The 23483-nt window shown below is 38.1% G+C and overlaps 1 protein-coding gene across 4 annotated transcripts in view; it reads left to right on the top strand.

The window, feature by feature from the left end:
- The window catches only part of PLCL2 (phospholipase C like 2), a 324082-nt gene that overhangs the window by 160745 nt on the left and 139854 nt on the right, over positions 1-23483 (top strand). The gene's annotated exons all lie outside the window — the stretch shown is intronic.

The raw sequence follows: 23483 nt of genomic DNA, 5'->3' as shown, positions 1-23483 counted from the left end.
TTATTTTGATATCAATTACTTAAAGAGACTTAAACCGTAAATATATTATCCACAAAATTTTGAAAGATAAAAGATAAAGATAGTTAAAATCCTTGATTTTTCCTCTTTGGTATTCAAGGCTGTGTGGTAACTTATATCTTTGGCTTCCTTTTCTCTTTTGTGGTCGCACATTATCCATGTGTCATCCTGTACCTCAGAGGGTAGAGGAACAGCTTGTGTGTTCTTTATGTCCCCCCTCCCCTAGCCTGTGTTCTTTGTCTTACAAGCCCCTGGGAGACTCATAGTTTCCTCAGTAGGTTGCCTGGCAGTAACCGGAGAATGAGATAGCTATGCTATAAAAGGCTCTTCCTTCCTTGGCCCATCCTTTTCCTGGTACTTAGCCCCTTTCTGTCCTTCACATCCGGATGTACATAGGACACGGTCCCATTTTGTTAAGGACACACATCCTCTGTGTAGCAGTGGATTCCTCTTCCTTTCAATTAGAGTCACGTCTGAAGGATCTTTTTAGCTTTCTGGACTATCTGGTTACCTAACCAATAAATTAGAATAATTAGTCCTATTACTAGGCTCAACAGTAATGAGGAGTCTTAATAGCTTTTGTTTTAGGTCAAAACTTGCTCATTTGGTTATCTACAAACTATATAACACACCACCTCAAACTTAGTGGCATAGAACAGTGACCATTTTATTATGATCATGGATTCTGTGGATGGACAGTTTGAACAGGACACATCAGAAATGTCTTGTCTCTGCTCTCTGATGTATTCTGATGACTAGAAACTGGAGGGTTCACTTCCAGGATGGCTTCCATACTCACATGTTGGGCACTTTTGCAGGGACAGCAGGAATGTTGGGCTCAGCTGAGAATGTCAGCCAGTGTGTCTATGTGTAGCCTCTCCGCTTGATGGTCCCAGATAGTTGGATGTTCCCCAGAGTAAGCCTTCAAGGAGAACTAGATAAAAGCTGCATGGGCCGGGCGCGGTGGCTCACGCCTGTAATCCCAGCACTTTGGGAGGCCGAGGCGGGCGGATCACAAGGTCAGGAGATCGAGACCACGGTGAAACCCCGTCTCTACTAAAAATACAAAAAATTAGCCGGGCGCGGTTGTGGGCGCCTGTAGTCCCAGCTACTCGGGAGGCTGAGGCAGGAGAATGGCGTGAACCCGGGAGGCGGAGCTTGCAGTGAGCCAAGATTGCGCCACTGCACTCCAGCCTGGGCGACAGAGCGAGACTCCGTCTCAAAAAAAAAAAAAAAAAAAAAAAAAAAGCTGCATGGCGTCTTCTGACCTAAGCTTAGAAGTTACACTGAGTCACTTCGACTGCATTCTTTTAGCTACAAATGAATCATAGACCAGCACTGATTCAGAGAGATGGAAATGAGACCCCACTACTTGATGGGGGAGTGGCAGGTGCACACTGAAGAAGATCATGTAGGATGCAATATTGTGGTGGTCATCTTGGGAACTTATGCAAAAGGGAAACTCAGTCATCTTGATGTTTTGATTCCATAATGCCAGTCTTCTATTTTCTTATGCGAATCATTCAAATGTCTCATTATTTGAAAATTTGGTATTATGTAGAAAAAATTTGGATGAGTACCTGAATATTCCCCTTTTTACCTATGTGTATTACCATCTGACAGATAACTTTTGTATTACTGCATGAATCAAAGGAGCAGTGTTCAACACAGTCTTGGTTCATACCCTTAATCTGAGAAACTAAAATAAGACTGTAAGATTGTGCCAGGTTATTGTAAGGAAGAACAGATTATCACTGTGAACTTTACAGTCAGCAAGGCATTTAAACCAGGAAGACAAAAGGAGAGAGATGTTAAAACAATGGATTTTGTGCTTTATATGAAAATCTCATCTTTTAAGTAGCTGGTTATTGAAAAATTACATATTTATGACAGAGAAGACTTTTACCTGTTAATAACAAAATTCAATTTGTGTCTCAGCGATAAAACAGTTTCCTCCTCTTCTCCTATTTATGATAGATTTTTATGTATGAAAATGCAATTAATTTAAAAGAATAATAGGTGAGTCTGGTAACTAAATAGGAAAATAGTCTCTTTTTACAATGGAGGGAAAGTCCCCTATTGCTAATGGCTGTACTGTAAATAGCCACAGAGAGATGCATTTTAGGGTTTGAACATTAGCTTCATATTACTGTAATAGTTAAGGTAATGGGACAGAATTGTGTTCCATAGGATGTAGAATTATAATAACTTTATGTGTTGAAGGAAAAAGGCTAAGCCAGTATAATGACCTGGGCAAGGATTTCACTTTGCTGGGTCTCAGTTTCTTCATCTATAAAGGGCTGAAACCTCACCTAGTTATATAATTCTTTGACTTTGTTGCTCTTTGCACTCACTCACTGGAATAAAGCAGTCAAAGTTAATGTTAAATATAGGAGTACAAAGGTCATTCAGCTAAGTTTCAGAAAGTTAACAAATCCGTATCACTTTACACTTGACAGCATATATAAACTTGTATCCATTAATCCCAAAAGTTAAACAGAAGTACTTCAGGAAAACTCTGGATTAAATAAATTATTTAAAAATATATGGACATCATTCTTAAACTTAGAGCAGTTGTTAACCATAATACTTAGCTGTGAAATATTGTAATTAAAATTTTTAGTTTTATTCGTTTGAACCAAAAAACTGAATTCACTCATTTGGAGCCAAAATTTAAATTACTAAATAATAATTTAATAGGATATATTACAGATGAATTTCTGAAACTTGTTCTTCTGAGTTTAAAGTGTCTTTATATACTAGCTAGTTTGAAGTCTAGGGGCTGCGATATTTTTGTATTATTTGGTTATAAGATGTTAGGAATTTGTCCATTTCGCCTGCGTTTTCAGATTTATTAGCATAATGTTCATCAAATTATCTCGCCTTTTTTTTTTTTTTTTTTTTTTTTTTTTTTGAGACGGAGTCTCGCTCTGCCGCCCAGGCTGGAGCGCAGTGGCCGGATCTCAGCTCACTGCAAGCTCCGCCTCTCGGGTTCCCGCCATTCTCCTGCCTCAGCCTCCCCAGTAGCTGGGACTACAGGCGCCCGCCACCTCGCCCGGCTAGTTTTTTGTATTTTTTAGTAGAGACGGGGTTTCACCATGTTAGCCAGGATGGTCTCGATCTCCCGACCTCGTGATCCGCCCATCTCGGCCTCCCAAAGTGCTGGGATTACAGGCTTGAGCCACCGCGCCCGGCCTATCTCGCCTTTTTACAACCCACTGCATATGTAGTTTTGTTCCTCTTTTCCTTACTAGAATTGTTTGTCCTTTTTTACTGATCAGGTATGCCAGAGATTTATCAGTTTCATAATCCTTTTAAGCATCAGTTTGTGGCTTTGTTGATTTTATGTATTGTTCTGTTGTATCCCTTTTCTGTTTCATTAATTTCTGGTTTTATCTTTATTATTTCCATTATCCTTATTTCTTTACTTTTTCTTTCTTTGGGTTTATTCTTTTTGCTATTTTTTTGACTTTTAAAGTTGTATGCTTAGCTCTTTAATATTTAGCCTTCCACTAGCTTATGAATTCTGCGCCTATATAGTTGGCTTACAGAAAAAGTATACTCCTTATGACTGGCCTTTTTTGGAGTCTGATTAAGGGGACACCTGTTTTCTCGGAGGTGCTTCCCTCCGAGTGAGGAAGAGTCACCTGAGGTATTGGCACATGAATAAGTGTTCTTCTTGGGAATCCTCATCGCAAAGATTCTGTGAACATGGACTTCTGAAATGGTATTTTCTGTAAGCTATGGGGTCAGAATTAGAGTATAATCTTGTCAACCCCAATTTTATTTTCCTGACTGCCTCTGAGAGTAGAAATCAGTGAGGCAAATATCCTGTGTGTTTTTACACAAATTGAAATTATTTTTCCATAATATTTTGTTAATGGTACTAGTTGTGTTTGTAGTTGAGTTACTTTGTCACCTCTAAAGCATCTTCCACACTGTAGCATGTGAATGGAACAATAGGTACTTGAGTCACTTGATCATGGATTCCAGATTCTGGAACAGCCTCTGTAGAAGGCAACTGAGGATATTATTTACTGATTTGAGTGGCTTTAGAATATCATTTAACTTTTTAAAATTATATTTATTAGATGTGATCTTAATCTTTACATGTTTTTCTTTTATAAATGAGATAATAATAAGGCATTATTAGTGTTGTATAATTCTGAAGAGTATTCCACATAAACATTAAAAGTTAATTTATAAAACTTAATTTTATTGCTTACTATGATTATATGATAAATTCTCGCTTATTGAGAATCTGAACTGGAAAGGTCAACCAAAAATTTAAAAGCAGTTATGTAAATTAGGGTGAGAGATAACAAGAGCAAGTGCTTTGAGCCCTGTAAGTGGCTATTACATACTAGCAAGGCTATTGATGAGGGTGGAGAGGACCTTTAGGGAGGGCATGCTTAAAGAATGCAGGAATGAAAATGCTTGTATGGTGTTTTAATTCATTTTAAAACTATATTTTCTTCTCATTTAACCATAGGCCACTCAGTTCCTCAAATACTATGAATAAATAGGATTTTGTTGGATTGATAAGCACTGTATTACAACCACTACGAGATGAGAATACAGTAAAACAGTTTGAATACTAATTTCTCGCACCAAATCATAATCTATAAACGTGTTTTGGTAATTCCACATTTATAGCTTTCCTTTATTTTTGTCCTTTAAAGGAAGTTTGGTGTGGTAATGGCCATTAAAACTATTTCTCATTTCAGTGAAAGTTTGAATTAGGAGTTTTATGCAGATGAATCAAATAGATTAAGGCCATTTCTTAAAAAGGTGCTTAACATTTTGACTGAAAAGCATCTTTAAACATTACAAGTTTTATTTTATTTGTGGGCCCAGCTCATATGATAAGTTTTCCTAAGGGCATGGAGCAGAGCTCTCAGCTTCTTAAGTGTGTTTATAGCAACAAATATATGCTCAATGGTAGGGAGAGAGCTAGTCAGATGTTTTAGTCATATATTTTTTAAATGGACAATTCCAGAATAAGGTTGCCTTTGAAAAGTGTCTTTCAAATAATTAGTGTCAAGTACATTATTTTAGTTTTAATTTAATCATCTGTTTCATATATAAGAAAGCTCTCAATATCGTGACCAAGGGATTGGGGCGGTCTGATGTATTGGAAATGTGACTTACTTGCTCCAGACACTTTGAGAAAGTGTGAGTTGGTGAATTTCACATCCATTCTTGGCAAGCTGATAGAATATCTAGGAAAGGGTAAGATTATTGAACACATGAGCTGAGAATAATCTTTTGAGGGAAACAGTATCTAGATTTTCCTAAAAGGGGATCTTATTTCGGCAGACTTTCAGCATTCTTCAAAGGCTGGGTGAGGATGTGGATGAGAAAAACAGGAGATGTACTGCTCCCTGTATAATACAACAATGTGAAATAAAAGTATGGCAGACTTTGAGGGAACAAGATTCTAAATTCCCAGAATATCACTAACTTATTTTCAGATACAAGTGCAAATTTTTTTTCTAAAGACAGGTGTAAATCATTCTAGTATGATCTTTATAACCACCACCTTTCTATTAATCAGGCAATCATCAAGAAAGAATTTGATTGTGAAGGGTACAGGTTGAACTGTTCTTTAAGTAAGGACACAAGAAATATTAAGATAACTATGGAAAAATCTCATCCAAGAAACTGGAAGCTATGGGAAAAAGAAAATTAAAGATTCTTTGATTTTAGTAGGTTGGTTGAGTTATACATATTTTTAGCAGAGCAAAAAAAAAAAAAAAAAGAAAATAGTTGCATGCTACTATTTAAAAAGAATGTGATACAACTATTTTTAATCTATGTCAGGGTAGGAGGAAAATTTATACTTTTTAATAGTTATGAACTTTTAAAATTCCTATGAAGCAGAATCTTTACTGCTAGAACAATTTGGCTCTGCAGTTTTTGTTATGTTAAAACTTATTCAGGAAGAATTTCAGTATTCAGAATTCAGCACTCTGATTTACCGTTTTAATAGGAATGCAAAGTCAAACCTATTTTAAGCATATAACCTCCCTCAAAGCTTTAAAACAATTCTGAAATTTTATAGAGTTCTAAAATTGGTAACTTTAAAGATTTAAAATCACTTCATGCTTTTCTAACTGGATGGAACTTTCTTTGATACATTGTGTATCAACTCTCATGAAAGATTATTTCCTTTCTCAAAAGAAATCATTCCTAAGATCTCATAATTCCACCATATATAACTATGGAGGAGGCCAAATTAGGGAAATACGTCTTCCTATGCGTGTATGTGTTTATACTCTAATATTGTTTAATACAGGGCTTAGAAACAATATTAGGTGCTGTTGAAGATAATCCTGTACGGGATATTTCTGTCAGTATTGTACCAAATATCATAATTGGGAATGGGCAAATGAAACTCTACCTGTGAATGGGCATAGAGTATTTTCCTAGCCCATAGTAATTAAAATAGAAATATTATGTTTTAAGAAAAAAATGTTAGAGACAGCTAAGTATACCACCTCAAGAGGGTAATCATAGTACAGGGTTTAATAAAACACAACCCTTCCCTCACCCACCCTCCATCAAGGCACCCATTAATACCTTGGACAAACAGAAAAGCTTCTGGAGGCAAAATATTGCATATCAAACCTTGATTTCCCTGTCAATACTTACTGTAAAGGTGAAAAAAATGATTCATTAGAGAAAACAATAACCCCTCTATAATACATATTTAAAATATAGCAACCTCTTTCTAAGAATGAATTTAAAAGATCACTAAGTATAAGAAAATATTTTTGAGTGTCAAAATAAGCTTGGCTCCCCCACAACCACCAACCAGCCATTAAAATGTGATTTGTGTTGGAATCCCTGACCAATCAGAGTGACTTAGACTCTACAACATCTAGGGAAGGGGTCTCAGTCTTTTGTCTCCTGTTGGAGGGATAAGGGAGAGCTCAGTCCATAACAGTGGCTGTTCACCACCCTGGTGATTTGAGAGTGGAGGTGGGGGCAGTCAGCTGGTCAGCTGGAGGGCAGATATCACATCAGGTGATCTAGCAGTGAGGAGAGGGGAAGATCAGGGAGGTAGCAGCATAGCTGCAAAAGGAGCAAGGGAGCAATGACAGCAGAAGGCTGAAGGCCGGTGAAAGTGGCCAGGGTTGCACAGGTAGAGGCTTGGATTTCTACCTGCCATTTCCTCTTGCCCTCTTCAGGGTCTTTAGCACAGCACCCACCTCTCAGTGGACTTTTATTGACAAGGAATTCTATTCTTTCAGACTTTCACTCTTCTTGTGTCAGAAACACCTGGTGGCATGGGGTTTGGTTCATTTGCCCTCATACACTCACATAACCACTTCTGTTAGTACCACCCTTAATTAAATATTTTTTTCATTTGTCATCAGATTTGGAGAGTTTTCAGCCATGGCTTCTTCAAATATTCTTTCTGTGCCTTTCTCTCCTCTCATTATGGAACTCCTATTATGCATATATTGCTATAATTAATGGTATCCTACAACTTTCTTAGACTACTCATTTTCCTTCATTTCTTTTTCTTTCTGCTGCTCAGATTGGGTAATCTTAATTGACCTATCTTCACGTTTGCTGATTCCTTCTGCTGTTGAGTCCTTCTGGTGAAATTTTCTATTAAGTTATTATACTTCTCATCTTCGGAATTTCTGTTTGGCTCCATTTAAAAAGTTGTTTTGATCTATTTATTGATCTTCTCTATTTGGTGAGACATCATTCTCATGATTTCCTTTAGTTCTTTGTGCATGATTCCGTTTATTTCTTTGAGTGTATTTAACATAGTTGATTAAAAATCTTTGATTAGTACATGCAATGTGTGGGTTTCCTCAGGCAGTTTTTACTAGTTGCCTTTTTTCCTGTGTACGGGCAATACTTTGTTCCTTTGCATATCATGTAGTTTTGTTGAAAACTGTAATTTTTAATATTATAATGTGGCAACTCTGGAAATGAGATTTCCCCCAGGGTTTGTTGCTGCTTATTGTAGTTGTTGTTTTTGATTTGATTAGTGACATTTTTATACTAATTTTATAAAGCCTGTATTCTTTGTCATATAGGTCCGTTGAAGCTTCTGTTCCATTAGCTTAGCAGTCAGTTAGTGATTGACAGAAATTTCCTTAAACACCTGGGACAAAATACCACAAACAACTCCTAGTCTTTGTACTTGGCTTCTGTGTATATGTCAAAACATGTTTTAATACAAACCAGGCAGTTTACAACTCTGCCTTAGCCTTCACTTCCTATTTGCACAGAGCCTGGAGGTCAGCCAGAGGTGAGAGTTTAGGGGCGTCTCAGGTCTTTCCTGAGCATGCGCTTGGCCCTAGCAAGTTAACTTTTCTACAACTTACAGTCACTCTCTGCTGGACTATACCAGTTAAAGGTCATTGGAAGAGAAAATGCAGAGTGATAGATTTCTCCTTTTACTCTATAAGGAACACTGCCCTGTTTCCAGCAGCAGCATGAAGGTAGTTTGCTAGCATTGTTCAGTATAAGTCAGTGATTGCAAATAACCATGATATTCTTAAAGCAATGATTTTTACTAGGTATTAGAGTATACCTCTAGGTCAGGATTTTAGATTTTATTCAGCTTGATTTCATGTATATGGAATTTAAACCTACAGAATACAGGGTTTTTTTTTTTAATGTAAAATGATTTAGGCCGGTATGGTTAACCAGCATGTACACTTAGAATTCCAAAATTCTGTTTGCACATATATTTATCTTAGTCAGTTCGAGTTATAAACATGAGCTCTATTGCTCATTTTCTTTATTGCTGCTATCTAATATGATGTTTTTAATTTCTTGAGATGCAATTCTCATACCATACAGTCTATTTTTTAAGAGCATACAATCCATTAGTTTTATTGTATTTATAGTTATGCAACCATTACCACTATCTAACTGCAGAACATTTTCACGTCTCTTTTCATACCTTGCCCAATAACAGTTACCCCCAGTCCCTGGCAACCAGTAAATTACTGTCTCTCTGAATTTGCCCTCCCTAAACATTTTATATAAATGGAATCATACAATATATGGCCTTTTCCAACTGGCTTCTTTCATTTAGCAAAATATTTTTAAAGGTTCATCCATGTTGCAGCATGTATCAGTACTTCTTTCCTTTTCATGGCTGAGTAATATTCCATTGTGTGGGTATGCCACAGTTTATCTATTCATCAGTTAAAGTACATATGGGTTACTTCTACCTTTTGGCTATTACGGACTATGCTGCTGTGATCATTAATATACAAGTTTTTGTGTGGATGTATATTTTAATTTCTCTTTGGGTATATATCTAGAAGTGGAATTTATGGTAACTCTATATTTAATTTTTTGAAAAACTGTGAGATTGTTTTCTAAAGCAGCCCAATCTGCTTTTAGGTGACAAGTTCAAGTTCACAAAGAAAAGGAGTGGGCCATATTGACTTATACTTCTATAAATGAAGTGTTTCAAATATTGACAATTTGCAAGGAGAATGTCTGCATGAAAACAGCTAAAATTATTTTTTTTGATCAGCTTCCCCAGGGCTTCTGAGTGTTACTGCCATGCTCATCAGAATTACGTCTTTTGCTGATTCTTCATGATAATTGATATTTCTATTTAATCAACTTTAAGTTGCTGTCAAACAGAAAAAGCCCATTATTCATAATCAAATGCTCCAGAATCAGACAGATGCAAGGGCTGGCTTTACTACTTCATAGCAGTGTCACTTTGAGGAATAATGCCTTTTCTTGAAGAAAAACTTCATTTTCCCCCTCTATAAAGTGGGATTAACAGTATCTACCTCTAGGTGTTCCTGTGTTAGAATGAGGTCATGTATGCAAAGCAGTTGCCTGGCATTTCCTAAGTGCTAAATAAATGTTAACTATTGTTATTATTATTAATGTTTTGTCATTATTTAAATGTAATTTTTGAAAGATAAATAATGTCTTAAAATACTCTCTGAAACTACTTAGAGACAAAGCCTATTTTAATATAGTGATCAGATTTTTAATCTAGCAAACAAAATCATTTGTAATCAAAACCTTTTTTTTTTTTTTTTGAGACAGAGTCTCACTCTATCACTCATGCTGGAGTGCAGTGGTGCAATCTCGGGTCACTGCAAGCTCCGCCTCCCGGGTTCACGCCATTCTCCTGCCTCAGCTGCCCGCCACCACACCTGGCTAATTTTTTGTATTTTTAGTAGGGACAGAGTTTCACTGTGTTAGCCAGGATGGTCTTGATTTCCTGACCTCGTGATCCACCTGCCTCAGGCTCCCAAAGTGCTGGGATTACAGATGTAAGTCACTGCGCCTGGCCACCCTTTTTTAAGGTGAAGGAAGAATGGGATGTGGGTGGCTGAAAAAAATCAATTTAAAATATTTCTTTGCTAGTTATTCATTTTGTCCTTGATATGTATTTAATTTAAAGCAATTTATTTTTCTTTTCTTTCTTCCCTGAAGCAATGTAATTTGAACACAGACTTATTTTTTTTATTAGCTAAAGTGCAGTGTTAAACAAAATCGTCATCCCTTTTAGCACTACTTTTAAGTTACTCTTTAAGGAAGAACTGGGTAAACCCTTCACAGAATGTTTGCAAAACATCTGATTGCACAATATGGTGTAAACTGTCGCATTTCTCTTTAATTTTTTAATAGTGACCAAAGTGAATTTTTTTCCAGTGATTGCTGCATAATATTATGCTAAAAATGTGTTGTAAATAAAAGATTGATAATAAAATACAAAAAGCATGAAATAAACAATAGAAGACAAATATGAAAATAGTCAAGAATGGTTAGCAAACATTCTGATTAAACCTTTTTTGTTAGTTTAAAAGGAATGCATCATTGCTTAGTCTTTGTTCTAAATGAGATGTCCCATTATCTGTATCTGGAGCATCAACAAGTTTTTATGGCTTGGTGGCATCAGAAGTTTAAGAGCTAAAAGGGACTTTGGTCGTAAAGGTTGGTCTAGCACAGGGTTTCTCAGCCTGGGCACCACTGACAATTTTGCGTTGATAATTATTTGTTTTTGGGGCTGTTCTGTGCATTGTAAGATGTAGGCTCTACCCACTAGATGTCAGTGGTGCAGTGTTCCCCCTGCCTGCCCATTTCCCCTGCTCCCACCACACACAATGAGAACCACTGATCTGGAGTTTGTCAAAGTGTACACTCCATGCAGCACCACTCATGTTGGAGGGGCTGAGATACTCCAGGAAAAGATTCTGTTGTCAACTAAGTTTGGGAAACCCTTATTTAGACAACAACAAAAAATTGTCAGAGCTCTCAATGTGATATGTAAAGTGAATTGCCAAGAGGCGAACATGCAGCATGTCTCAACTTATTTGACAGCAGCCCGTTTTTCAAAGGCAGCTTGCAGGATGGAACATACTCCCATTCCTGTGCTCCAACTCTCATTTTCCAGGTGAGGAAATTGAGGTCTAGGGAGGTTATATGACCAACCAAAGACTCTGCATTACCTAATTTCATAATTGCTGTGTGAGCATGTACTGCACGCTAGCTCCTGTGTTAGGCACTGGAGAGGCAACGGTGATACACAGGATAGGCAGACAGACCCAGTAACTACAACACAATGTGGTTAGTGCTAGGAGGGAGGCCCTCCAGGAGGCTGAGAGAGCACCTCGAAATGGGCACTTCATTCAAATTGAGTAGATGAGCTGAGTCCATGTTGTGCATGTTTTAGCTGAGGCATCTGTGGAGATAGACCAGTTTGGGAGACCAGGCAGTAGACTGCCTACAGAGGCCGATTTTGCATTTCTGTGTATAATAATTGAGGCAAGGGACCATAAGAGAGCCCTCTAGGGATGAGAAGCTGAGGGTAGAACCTTGGGGAAATCCATGTTTAAGGGTGCACCAAGGAAGAGCAGCCCCAGATAGAGACCACAAAGGACATAGGAGAAAGTACTGAGCCACGCAAAGGGTGCAGTCTGATGTTGCAGAGAGGAAGCTGCAACCTGCAGGGTTGAGGGCCTGGGCTCTGGAGCTGAGCTGGTGTTTGAATCCTAACTGCCTAGCTCGCAGGGTGTGTGATGTTTGTCACCTGTTGCATTACTTCCCAAAGGCTCAAGTTATAAAAGGGGTGTAATTGTAAAGCCTACTTCATCTACTTGTTGTGAAGCCTAGCTAAAGTATGGGAAGTATGGAGTACCATGCTTGGCATATAAGAAATGCTTAGTAAATATTGAGTGATGCTATCCTTATTATTATCAAATGACATGAGGACTCAGAAACATTCATTGAATTTGCTATCATGGAGGTTGTGGGTGACCTTGGCAAAAATCCATTTCTGTGGAGGGACAGATGGTTTGAGAGTGAGTGGGAGGTGAAACAGCAGAGGCTGTGAGTTTAGAAATTTTCTCAAGGTTAGTTGTGAATGGGATTGGGCGGGGGCGTGGGGGTGGTGGTGATTGCTGCACGACAGACTTGGAATTTGAGTGCTGGGTTAAAAGAATGCCACAGGGGAGGCTTGGGAAGTTTAAATCTGAGGGTAAGACGCCGGGAGAGATGAAGATGGTGATGCTAAGCAAGGAGTGAGAGACAACTAGGAAAGCAAGGAGCTTGGGAGGGAGGGGAGGAGGGAATGGGGCTCAGGGAGGAGGAAACAAACTGCCCTGCACTAGGACTTGCCTCAGAGCCTATGGAGGCTACCAGAGTTAAGATTTGTAGGTTCCTGAAAATGAGGATTTAGTGGACCATTTTGACCTTCTGTCCTTAATGATAACATATTTTTAAATCCTGAAAGGCAAGAAAAGAGAAATTTCCCAAAAAGACTTCTGAGAAGGCGGGCAAGAATCAGAGCCTCCTGGTGAAGTTATCAGACACTCTGGGAGTTAGCTTGGAATGCATACTCAACTCACTTGCAATCATTCTTAACTTTTAGAGAAAGCCTCCCAAATTTAACTTTATTGAACAGCAGCCATTGGCTGTTTTCCTGATTTCTCTGTGCACAGATAGAACTTCCAGCATCTCCTCCTTTTCTGCTGACCCTTGATGTGCTGTTTTTCTGACCAGGAATAGCAAACTTTCCTCTTTCTCAGTCTCCTGTACTGGGCAGGAGGAATTCTCGCCATCTCCAAATCTTGGAGGACTGGGGAAGTTGAGTCCTTCTGAAGCTTGAAGAGAATGCTCTCTGCATCCTGACATAGGAACTATTTGAGTATAAAGAAGATGCTGCATGCATACATTCAAAGGAACTAGTGAATAGCTGGCATGCATTTTGATACTGTGCTAATTGGTAGCCCTGAGGTCTTTGGGCTTTGTTTATAGACTTCTCCCAAGACCCTCCAAGTAAGGCCTGCATGTTACTTCTCACAGGCTCTCAGAGAGTCTTGGGAAGACAGAGGCCTCTCTTTTAGACACGGAGAAGTATTGTGGGAGGTGACTTGCCCAAGGACACACAAGACTCCTGTGACTTTCAAGTTAGAGTGGTATTATGCAGCCAGAATTCGCCTGGTGTGACTTCTGTCTCAGAACCTAGAACAGTGCTCTTCTGCAGTAAAGACTCCTACTTTATTCCCTTTTCTCTTAGTATAAAAAATTTAATGTGGGTTAGAGGTTTTTATTATTTCTCCATTTAACTTGAGAAAGCAACCTCATGGGTTCATATTTTTGTTTCCCTCCTTTTAAAGGCAGGCGAGATTTCACGAGTAGATGAAAAAACACCCAAATTTGAGGGAGTGTTCCAAGTACATAAATACTTGTGGCTGAGAGAAAACAATGGCCCTCCCTCAAATACTGCAGGGAAGAACCAGTATTGGGAGCAGCTGTGTTTGAAAGTCTCCTAATTGTTATTTATTCTATCTGTAGATCTATAGTCCAACCAATGTATGAATAGGGCCTTGGCTGATTATATCTCTGTTTTGATCAGAACTGCTATAAATAAAAGACTTGTAGTATACTGTTTTCTTAAACTCCTAGGGTTTTACCACAAATCAGAGTTGTTTCTTGTGATTCAGCCTTCTTCAGCCTCTGTTCATCTCTAAGAAATTGAACCTAGAGTAGTAAACAAGTGATACTTCTGTAAACTCCCTAAGGGATGACTCCTCAGATCTGTGAACCCCATCATCCCTCCTAATCTCAAGTCACTTATTTTCTTATGCTTTGTGGAGTTCTCCTATAAGCACCTGAACTCCAGCATGTCCCAAATGATTTTCTCCTTAAGTCTGCTGCTCCTGCACGAGTTCCTATGTCCATCAATGGCATTCTTTATGACACAAGCAAGAAATCTTGGCACCATCTTTATCTCCCTTTTTGCTTACTCCAGTGTACATCTGACTACTCCATTTTCCAAGATGATATTCTAGGCATGTCCGTCTTCTATTTTTTCCTCTGTAAAGGCAGGTAGTAGGGTAGGATCCATATCTTTACCTTCAGTGCCTTTTGCTTGGAAGATAATGCTTCCTGCTGGCCAGTTCCCATTCCTCAGCCCAAATACTACATCTTTGGCAAGCCATTCCTCTCTGAATCTCCTTCCCAGGAAGATGCATTCACTTCTTCCTCTGGATTGCCATTTTTTTTTTTTTTTAACTCTAATGCTCATGAAACTTTGTGGTAAATTTTTATTTGAAGGTCTGGCTCTTCTGCTACATTCTGAGATCTTTGAGAGTAGGAACAGTAGATCTGTGTCTGGCACATATGTAAGCACAAAAGCTATTGACTATATTTAATTGACTTGAATTAGAAAAAGATGTGTGAAATAAAAGAGGAACAATTAAATGCTTATTTGTATTTGATCTCATTTTAGTATTTTTCTCTTCCCATTTCATTCTCTCCTCTCTCTTAGAAAAAAGCATGTAAATGTTCTGTTCCTATAAAAACAATTTAGAGACTTTCTTTATCAGCAGACAGAATAACCTGGTTACATTGTCGATGTTCTGTCTAAATGAAGTTTAACTAACAACTGTTAAACAGTTAAAAATATTTAACTAACAAATATTATTTATAGGGAGCAGGCATTGGTCTTGGAGTCTGAGGGTCCAGGTTCCAGTTTGGTTGCTGCCATTTATTACGTGAATGACCCCAGGCAAGTCTCTTTTTCTAAGGTTCAGTTTTTTCCCTTGCAAATGAGAATAATACCTCCCTGACAAGATTATTTTAAGAACTTAATGAGACATTGGATATGAAAGCATCTTGTATAGTGTAAAACACTAAATTCTGAGATAGAAAAAACTTATGATTGCATATTTGTGTCCCCCCAAAATTCATACATTGAAATATAATCCCCAGTGTGATGATTTGAGATAATTAGCTCATGAGGGAGGAGCTCTCATGAATGGGATTAGTGCCCTTATAAGAAGAGGCCAGAGAGCTAGCTCACTGTCTTTCTGCCATGTGAAGATATAAGGAAAAGGTGGTCATCTGCAGCCTGGAGAGGGCCCTCACCAGAACCCGACCATGCTGGCATCCTGATCTCACACTTCCAGCCTTCAGAACTGTGAGAAACAAATTTATGTTGTTTTAAGCTACCAGTCTATGGTAATTTGTTATGGCTGCCAGAATTAGGATAGCTCTTAATTTTCAGTTGAATCTGAATTTATATGTATTTCTTAGGCCTGGATTTGAAAACCATTCTGCTATATGGTTTAGGTAGTATCAGCTGTTAGCATATGCATTGTCTCAAGGACTGACTTTTCAATGTCTATTTCAGGTTAGTAACATCCTTTGTTTGGTAATAACATGCATATTATTTCACCTGATGTTTTCCTAAGACAATTAGATTGAATTTTTTTCTTCTCACTTAAACATTTTGGAGTACTATTAGTCCACTTCCATGTTTCAGATAATATTGAATTCAGGGTGTACTTTTTAAAATCTTGGTAATTAAATTTAGCAGTTTTGTTTGGAGGTATTTATTTTCATCTCAGTAATAAGACAAGAAATAAGATGTTTCATAATTATCATATTTTGTTTGGGATTTCTTCTGAATTTTCTCTCTCTCCATGACAGTTCTCTTTTGGGAGAGGGCCTTTTCCCTACAGTCATATGCTGGTAGATAATGCATGGTAGCTGATTGGTGCTAGAAAATACAGGAGATCCAGAGCATCTTAATCCCTTGAACGTATCTTTTAGCCGCAGGGAACAAATCGAAGGCATGAATGACAACTTATTAGCTGTAGATGGAATCCGTAGCCCAGTACTGCTTAAGAAGAAACAGCCCCACTCTGTCCTGCCATGATGGCTATTCCAAGTCAAAGGAAAGGAGAAGTCTGTTGGAGAAGATTTTCTTTCTTTTTTTCTTTTTCTTGTTTTCTTTAGTTCATCCATTCATTTTTTTTCTAATATTATGGTACCCAAAAGCAGAATTTGTAGTTAGTACTCTTGGCTGTAGAAATTCATAGTTTTGCTTTTCCTTTAAGGCTGATTCCAGCACCACTTTATGAGAAAAAACTGTCATAGTTTCACATTGCCTCTAAGAAAATGAAATGTACCTAAGTATTATTGGACAGCAAGAATATTTTACAGTGGTTACTGCTCAGGAAATTTGAGTGAAGGACTGCAAAAGCGGAGCAAAGCAGACCCGAGAGAGAAGGCAGCAGTGCTCCCCTGCGACATGCTCCGTCACTGGGCAGGGAAGACGCTGCTGCTACCTCTGCACAGCTTCGTCCAAGAGCGCTGGAAATTGTAAGGTGTTTGTTTTGTTTCATTTTGGGAGTGGTGGAAGATTAGCCTTTGTGCTTCTCCTCTAAAGAGTTTTGTCAAACACAACTACTTAGTTAAACAAAATCCAAAGTAAGCTATCATTGAAATATGAAATATACTAACAAAGCCAAACAGTGAAAGATTATACAGGGAAAGGCCTTCCTCCCCATTTTGACTTCAGCCACTCAGTTTTCCTTCCCACAGGTGTGTCCTTCCAGAGATATTTGACTCAAGAATCACCGCATATATTCATGTGCCTGCTTTTTCATACACTGTAGCAGCATATTAGAATATTGTTCAGCATTTTTTCTTTCTTTTTTTTTAACCTTACACTATTTCCTGATGTTTTCCAAGTAAATATTTTATTCTTTTCTTATGATTGTGTAGTAATCCATTGTATAGATGTATAATTTATTTAGCCATTTTCTTGAGGAATATTTAGGTTGGTTTTCATCTTTGATTATTACCAAAGTTCATGGAATGAAGGAGCTGTTATAAAATTATCTTCTTGGTGAAAGCTGCCCTTTAATGTGCTCTGTTGACAGGATTGATAATTTGTCCTAGATAGAAGAATAAAGAGAACTATGCAGGAGCTCTGTTTCCAAAACAAGTAAAAATTACATCTGATGAAGCATAAAGGAGACTGAACAAGGACACAAGAACCACACAAATTGTGTATAAAATATGCAGCTTCAGTACATTGCTGCCTGGTGTCTTGCCCTCTCAGACAACTGACCCCAAGGGTATGTCTTACAGAATAGTTGAACATGTTTAACAGAAACGTTCTTGGTGTTGTGGACCTCAAAAGACTTGATGTGGCTGGCGTGGTGGGTCACACCTATAATCGCAGCACTCTGGGAGGCCGAGGCAGGCAGATCACCTGAGGTCAGGAGTTCGAGACCAGCCTGGCCAACATGGTGAAACCTGTCTCTACTAAAAATACAAAAATTAGCCAGTCATGATGGTGGGTGCCTGTAATCCCAACTACTCAGGAGGCTGAGGCAGGAGAATCGCTTGAACCCAGGAGGCGGAGGTTGCAGTGAGCCGAGATTGCACCACTGCACTCTAGCCTGAATGACAGAGTGAGACTGTTAAACAAACAAGCAAGCGAAAAAGGTTTGGTATATGAATAAGGAAAGGAGCCCTAGATATTGGGCATGCAAAGGCTTTTGTGTTCTCTGAAAAGGTCATGCAATGATAGAAGTTACCTGAGACACCTGTAAACTAACGACCCACAGTTAAATCCACATAGTGTGGCTAGTGCTGTGGTTTTGGGTAAATGCAGGATGCTGTGGACAGTGGGTGCCTAGAGCTACATTTCATTCAAGTGCTGGAGAAGCAGGAGAGGTTGACCCTCAGGAAGTGCCTGCTAAGCTGAGCCCTGGAGAATGTGAGGAGTATAAGTTAGGAAAGGGTAGGATAGTGTGAGGAACTGTGTTCTAGGAGAGGGAACAGCAGCATGCCCAGAGATCATCATGGCCCATTTGAGCTTCAGAAGTGTGCCTGTTGGGGGTCCAGAGAGGAGACTGGCAAGGTAATCAGGCATTGGAATCACCATAGTTCTCAACAAGTGTCAGGGAGGTTGGACGTAAGGCTATGGGAGGCCAGTGAAGACCTTTATCTGGAGTGGGAGATTATTTGATTTGTGTTTAAAAATCTCATCCTGCCTGCCAGGTGGAGAATGAACCAGAAAGGGGTGGGATGCTATGTAGGAAGCTGTTGCAGTAATCCAAGTGAAAGGTGATGGTGACCTGAATTAGGAAATGGCAGTGCAAGTAGGAAGAAGTAGACATAGAAGAGCTCTTCAGACAGTGGAATCAACAGGAGTTAGCAATTTTGAGACACGGGCATGGAGGCAGAGACCCTCAGCCCTCTGGTGGTTCACTTTTAACAGAAAGATTATGTGCAATGCATTTAATATTCATGCATCTTTATGATACCATCCTTGCTATTTCTTTTGGACAAACCTGGAAATAGACTTGCTGAGTCAAAGGAAAGATTTTGAAATCTTTCAATAATGTGGTCAAATTGCCTCCAGAAAGGCTGATATACCAATTTACATGTCCATTACCAATTAGGGCACTAACTTCAGCCTCACTGAGTATTATCACTTTGAATTGACACCAATCTGATAGGCAGAAAATACATATCTTTTCTTTGTTTTAATTTGCATTTCTGTGAGTACTGGCAAAGTTGAAGTTTTTTTCATGCTTATTAACTAATTATATTTCCACAAATTACATATTCATGTTTTTGCTTATTTTCCCCCTGGGCTGTTTATCTTTGTCTTTTTTATTTCCAAGAGCTCTATTGCTGTTTAGTTGCCTAACCCTGTGTCTTTTTTAAATTTGTTGCAGGATTGCTCTCATTTATTTATGCTTTTGTTTATGTTTTGTGGATCGGAAAGATTTTTTTAAATGTATTAAAATATTTTGTTCATGCTCTATGCCTGTAGTTCAATGTCAAGAAAATTATTCCTCAACCCCAGGTTGAGGTATAAATATTGAGATTTTTATAAATATTCACATTTATTTTCATTTTTTACCTTCAGGTCTTTAATTCATCAGGAATTTTCGGATATAAGATGTGTTATAGGAATCTATCTCTTTTTGTTCCGAATAATAAGTTTTTTTTTCTGAACCAAAAATTGGGACAGCCTAGTCTATGTAACAAAGAACATTTATGCATTTGTGTGGCAGAAACAGTCTTAGAGAGTAGATGCAATAATATTGGAACTTCTGGAACATTTGATGTTATATATGTTGATAGATTATAGAGAGATAAGATTTAAGGACTAATACTTATACCTGGGCAACATCAGGGAACCTGTGCCATTATTAAAAAATTAAAAAAGAAAGAATGGCTCCCAACACCCATTCAGAATAGAATGTTCGAAATCCAGAGTGCATGAGAAAGTTCAGGATCCAGATCGTAAAATATTGCCAATGGTTTATGTAGCGCAACCTGCATTTCACCGATAGCTCATCTTATCCTTCCTATCTGAAGCACTAGTTCACATCAAAATGACTTTTCAGGTCCGTGGTGTCTCTAATCTTTGTATGTTCGTAGGTTTCTTTCTATGTAGAACATCTGAAGACAACTCATTCTCTTGAGGCCGTCAGAGCAAGACCAAAGGTTGTAGGGCCTTGACCACAGTACTAAAGCAAAGCCTCAAAATGACTTAAGGAATCGTAGGAAATAAAATGCCACAGTCCTGGACATTTATCATTTGGCAGCAAGCTAAACATTTCCTAAAACTTTTAGAAGTAATTTAGGTGCCTAATGGAAATTTTCTATTTTCAAATTCTGGAGTTGCTTAAACTGTTTAGGAGAAATTTAGCTGGAGTCTGGTGATGGGACTGTTTGTATGTGCTTGACTAAGAGTGGCTGTGTTGTCCACATTAGCATGACCGTGGGCTCTTTATTGAAGCCCTGGTTCCGGTTCTCAGTAAGGGCCGTTTGCAAGAGTGAGGTGGAGTTTGGTGGCTTTCAGGCCACCCAGAGTGCCATGTGTATCTGTTTGATAAACTCTGTGGTTTGTCTGTTCTATGTGTTTTTGCCAGATTGTTTAAAAAAAAAGAAAGAAAGAAAAAGCAAACAAGCAGGCATCATATGTTAAAAGTTTATCTTTTAGTTTTGGAAAATCTAAGTGTAATTTTATTCCTGAAAGAAGAAAAAGTTGTTTCCCTGGGGAGATAATTTTGGGGTGCATAGATATTTTTAAGGCTGTAGATATGAAATGAAAATGAATATATGACTTTGTCAATACTTTTTTTCAGTAGGGTAAGCCATATTTTTTCAAAAAAGCAAGGCTGGAATCAACTACTCTTAGCATATCAGAGATCAGGAAAAAATGAGTATTGGAAGCCATTCTTTTTTTTCTTCATAACAGCATAGGCTTTCTGATGTTGTCCAGGTGTATGTATTAACCCTTCAGTCTTATCTTTATAGTCCAGGATTTTTCAACCTCAGTACTGTGAACATTTTGAGCTGGATAATTTTTGGCGGGGGGAGCGGGGACTCTCCCTTTGTATTATAGGATGTTTAGCAATATCTGTGGTTTCTACTCACTAGCTAGTATCTACCCACTAAATGCCAGTGCCACCCCCATCAGCCATGACAACAAAAAAGTGTCCCCAGGCATTGCCAAATGTCTCCTTAGGAGCAGATTATACCTGGTTGAGAACCACTGGCATAGCCAATGCAGAGGAAGCAGGATTGGTCAGATTGGAGTTTGTATTTGACTTTTATATGGTCTATTTTCAAGTAAATTGTCTTCAGAGCAAGAATAGGCTACCAGGAGGAAACCTCTAACTAAACTTCATGAAAATATAATTAAATTTCATAGCATTCCAAGGCACTAACTAAATTTGTTATATTGAAATGGAATCAGTGAACTGAGACCTGAGGACAGGTTGAGAACCTGGGAGGTTATTTTCTAGAAAGACTGATCTCAGTTGATTTCAAGCAAAGGGCAGGAATCATGTGGTATTTCTATGGTGAGTCAGTTGTGGTCATTAAATTTAGTTATTTGCTGTGCTAATAGCATAAATCAAAGAACAGGAAACTTCCTTCCTAAAATATCCGCCTGCCCTGCGAGGTTGTGCTGGCTGCATCAGATTTGCTGTTGTGGCCTTCTGTGGATGGTTGACCAATTCAGATGAAGCATCCCCCTGCTGTGGAAAATCTGGAAAATCAGCCAAAGTTTGTTTCAAAAACCTTACTTGACTACATATTTTAATGACTCCACGTTATACACTTGACTAGAAATTAGTGGTGTGTGTTTTCCTCGCATATGGTTGAATTTCCCCCTCCCTGTTGCTGACTTTAAAAGATGTTTCTTTTTTATGAACACTGAGAGTACAAATCAAACAAAAGCCAAAGGAGCCACATCACAGGCTCAGTCTCTAGCAGCAAATGTTGTACTTGCATTAATTTTGGATAACAGGTTACAGTTTTAAATTGGATTTTTTTTATAATGCAACAGAAATTACTTTATGAGAAGTTGGTTTGAAAGGTGGCAATTTATGTGTAATTTGATGTTCCATGTTAAAATATACATGTCTTACATAATTTTTAGTACTACTTTCAAGCATAACTACCCATATAATGCAATCGTGGTAATTCATTGTTACATGTATTTTTACTAATTACTGAACTGGAGTGAATTATAAATCTCTGCCAAAAACATTGCCTTGCTTATACTGGGCAAGCAATTAATCATGTTTGGATCTGTTCTTTAAAATTTTTGATGATTTTATAAAGCTTTTGGATAATTAAATTAAGATGAACTACTTCCACGCTGTGTAAAATACCTTGTAATGCAGTTTTAAAGGGCTATAAAATAATAATTAAAACTTAGAATTACCAGCTTCCAATGATCATTTCAATAATCATTGCTGACAGAGGAAAGAAGAGGTATTATACAAAACAAGAAAGCGTTTGGAAAGAAATACAAGAAGCCTCAGCTATCCTCATTTTCTTTCTGTTCAGCCTTACTGTGTTGTATCTGCAGTAGGAGTTGACTGGATGGTAGAAGGGGAAAGCCATAGGCTAAGGGAAGACAGTACACTTATGGAAGATTGTGTATTAACCATTTTCTTTCCCTAACAGATTTTGATTGTCCCTTATTTGAATACATTTCTATGTGAAACCAAGAAATAGTAATCTGTTTTTTTTGTTGCATGTATAGTGCAAAGGTAGCTTGAGAAGCAGTATGATAGGATGGCCACCAGGATGTCATAGCTGGAAGCCTTCTTGGAAGTGCAGGGAGCAAGAACGTCTTTTGAGCTTCTTTTGCCTGTACCTTTTCTCCCTTTGTTTTGTGCCCCACCCAGGCATGAGTTCTTTAAATCAAGGATTTCTATTCAGTTTACTGTTTTCATATTTTTACCTGAAACAGAGAGAGATAGCTAGCACTGTTACTCTAAAACTAGAGCAAAAGAATTCAGAAATATGAAGAAAATTTATGTAAGTGTTTGAGGGAGAATATTAGTTTTGTTTCTGACTTTTATTCAACTTTAAAAACTTAACAGCTAGCTGTATCATCTGACCTTGTCTCCATCTAAGTATAGAGATTCCTAGAAATATTGTGAATCCATGCTATATGTTTTGGTTTCCTGAAAATCAACTAAGGCCCATACATGCTGTGCAGATGTTGAAAGTACAATTCTCCCTGTAGATAGTGAAGGGTAAGCGGGTAATCACACACTCTTTCTTGTCATATTTTCTTTTAGGGCGAGAGTCTAGTAGCCACTGGAATTTGGACTAGTAGTCCAAACTACTAGTGTTTAGTCTTCTAGAGTTTAATAGGTCTATCGATATAGAAACAAATATAAATCTTTAGTCTGTGCATTATTATCTTTAAATGCTTATTTTAGAAAAATCTGCTGGTTGAGTTTATTGGGACATGGAACTAATGAGGTCAAAGTCATGGGTATGAGCTCTGCTGCTAGCACTTAGCTTTGCCAGATTCTGTGATTACATAGACTGCCTTGAAAGAGGTGGTCTTCAAGGGAGCAGGTTTAAAGAGAGAATCTTTCATTCCACAGTTATTTGTGAATGTTGTGCTGGACAGACACCTGTAGACAAAGCAGACCACAAACACGTAAATAAATGTGAAAACTATCAGATATGTGCATGCAGAGTATTAAAATTGGGTGAAACAATTAAAAAGTAGTTATTTCTATAATAAAATTTATAAAGATGGATTAAGCTTCAGTGGAACAAAAATGAGGATACAGTTATAGAGCCTCTGAATATACACAAATCCAGGTCTCATTCTGTTTACACTGCACAAAATATTGGGGACAGCTTTTCTTGGG

This window comes from Macaca thibetana, chromosome 2 (genome assembly GCF_024542745.1).
Source record: "Macaca thibetana thibetana isolate TM-01 chromosome 2, ASM2454274v1, whole genome shotgun sequence".
NCBI classification, from domain to species: Eukaryota; Metazoa; Chordata; class Mammalia; order Primates; family Cercopithecidae; genus Macaca; species Macaca thibetana.
The sequence above is the reverse complement of the archived record's forward strand: the minus strand, read 5'-3'. Positions and strand labels throughout refer to the sequence as shown.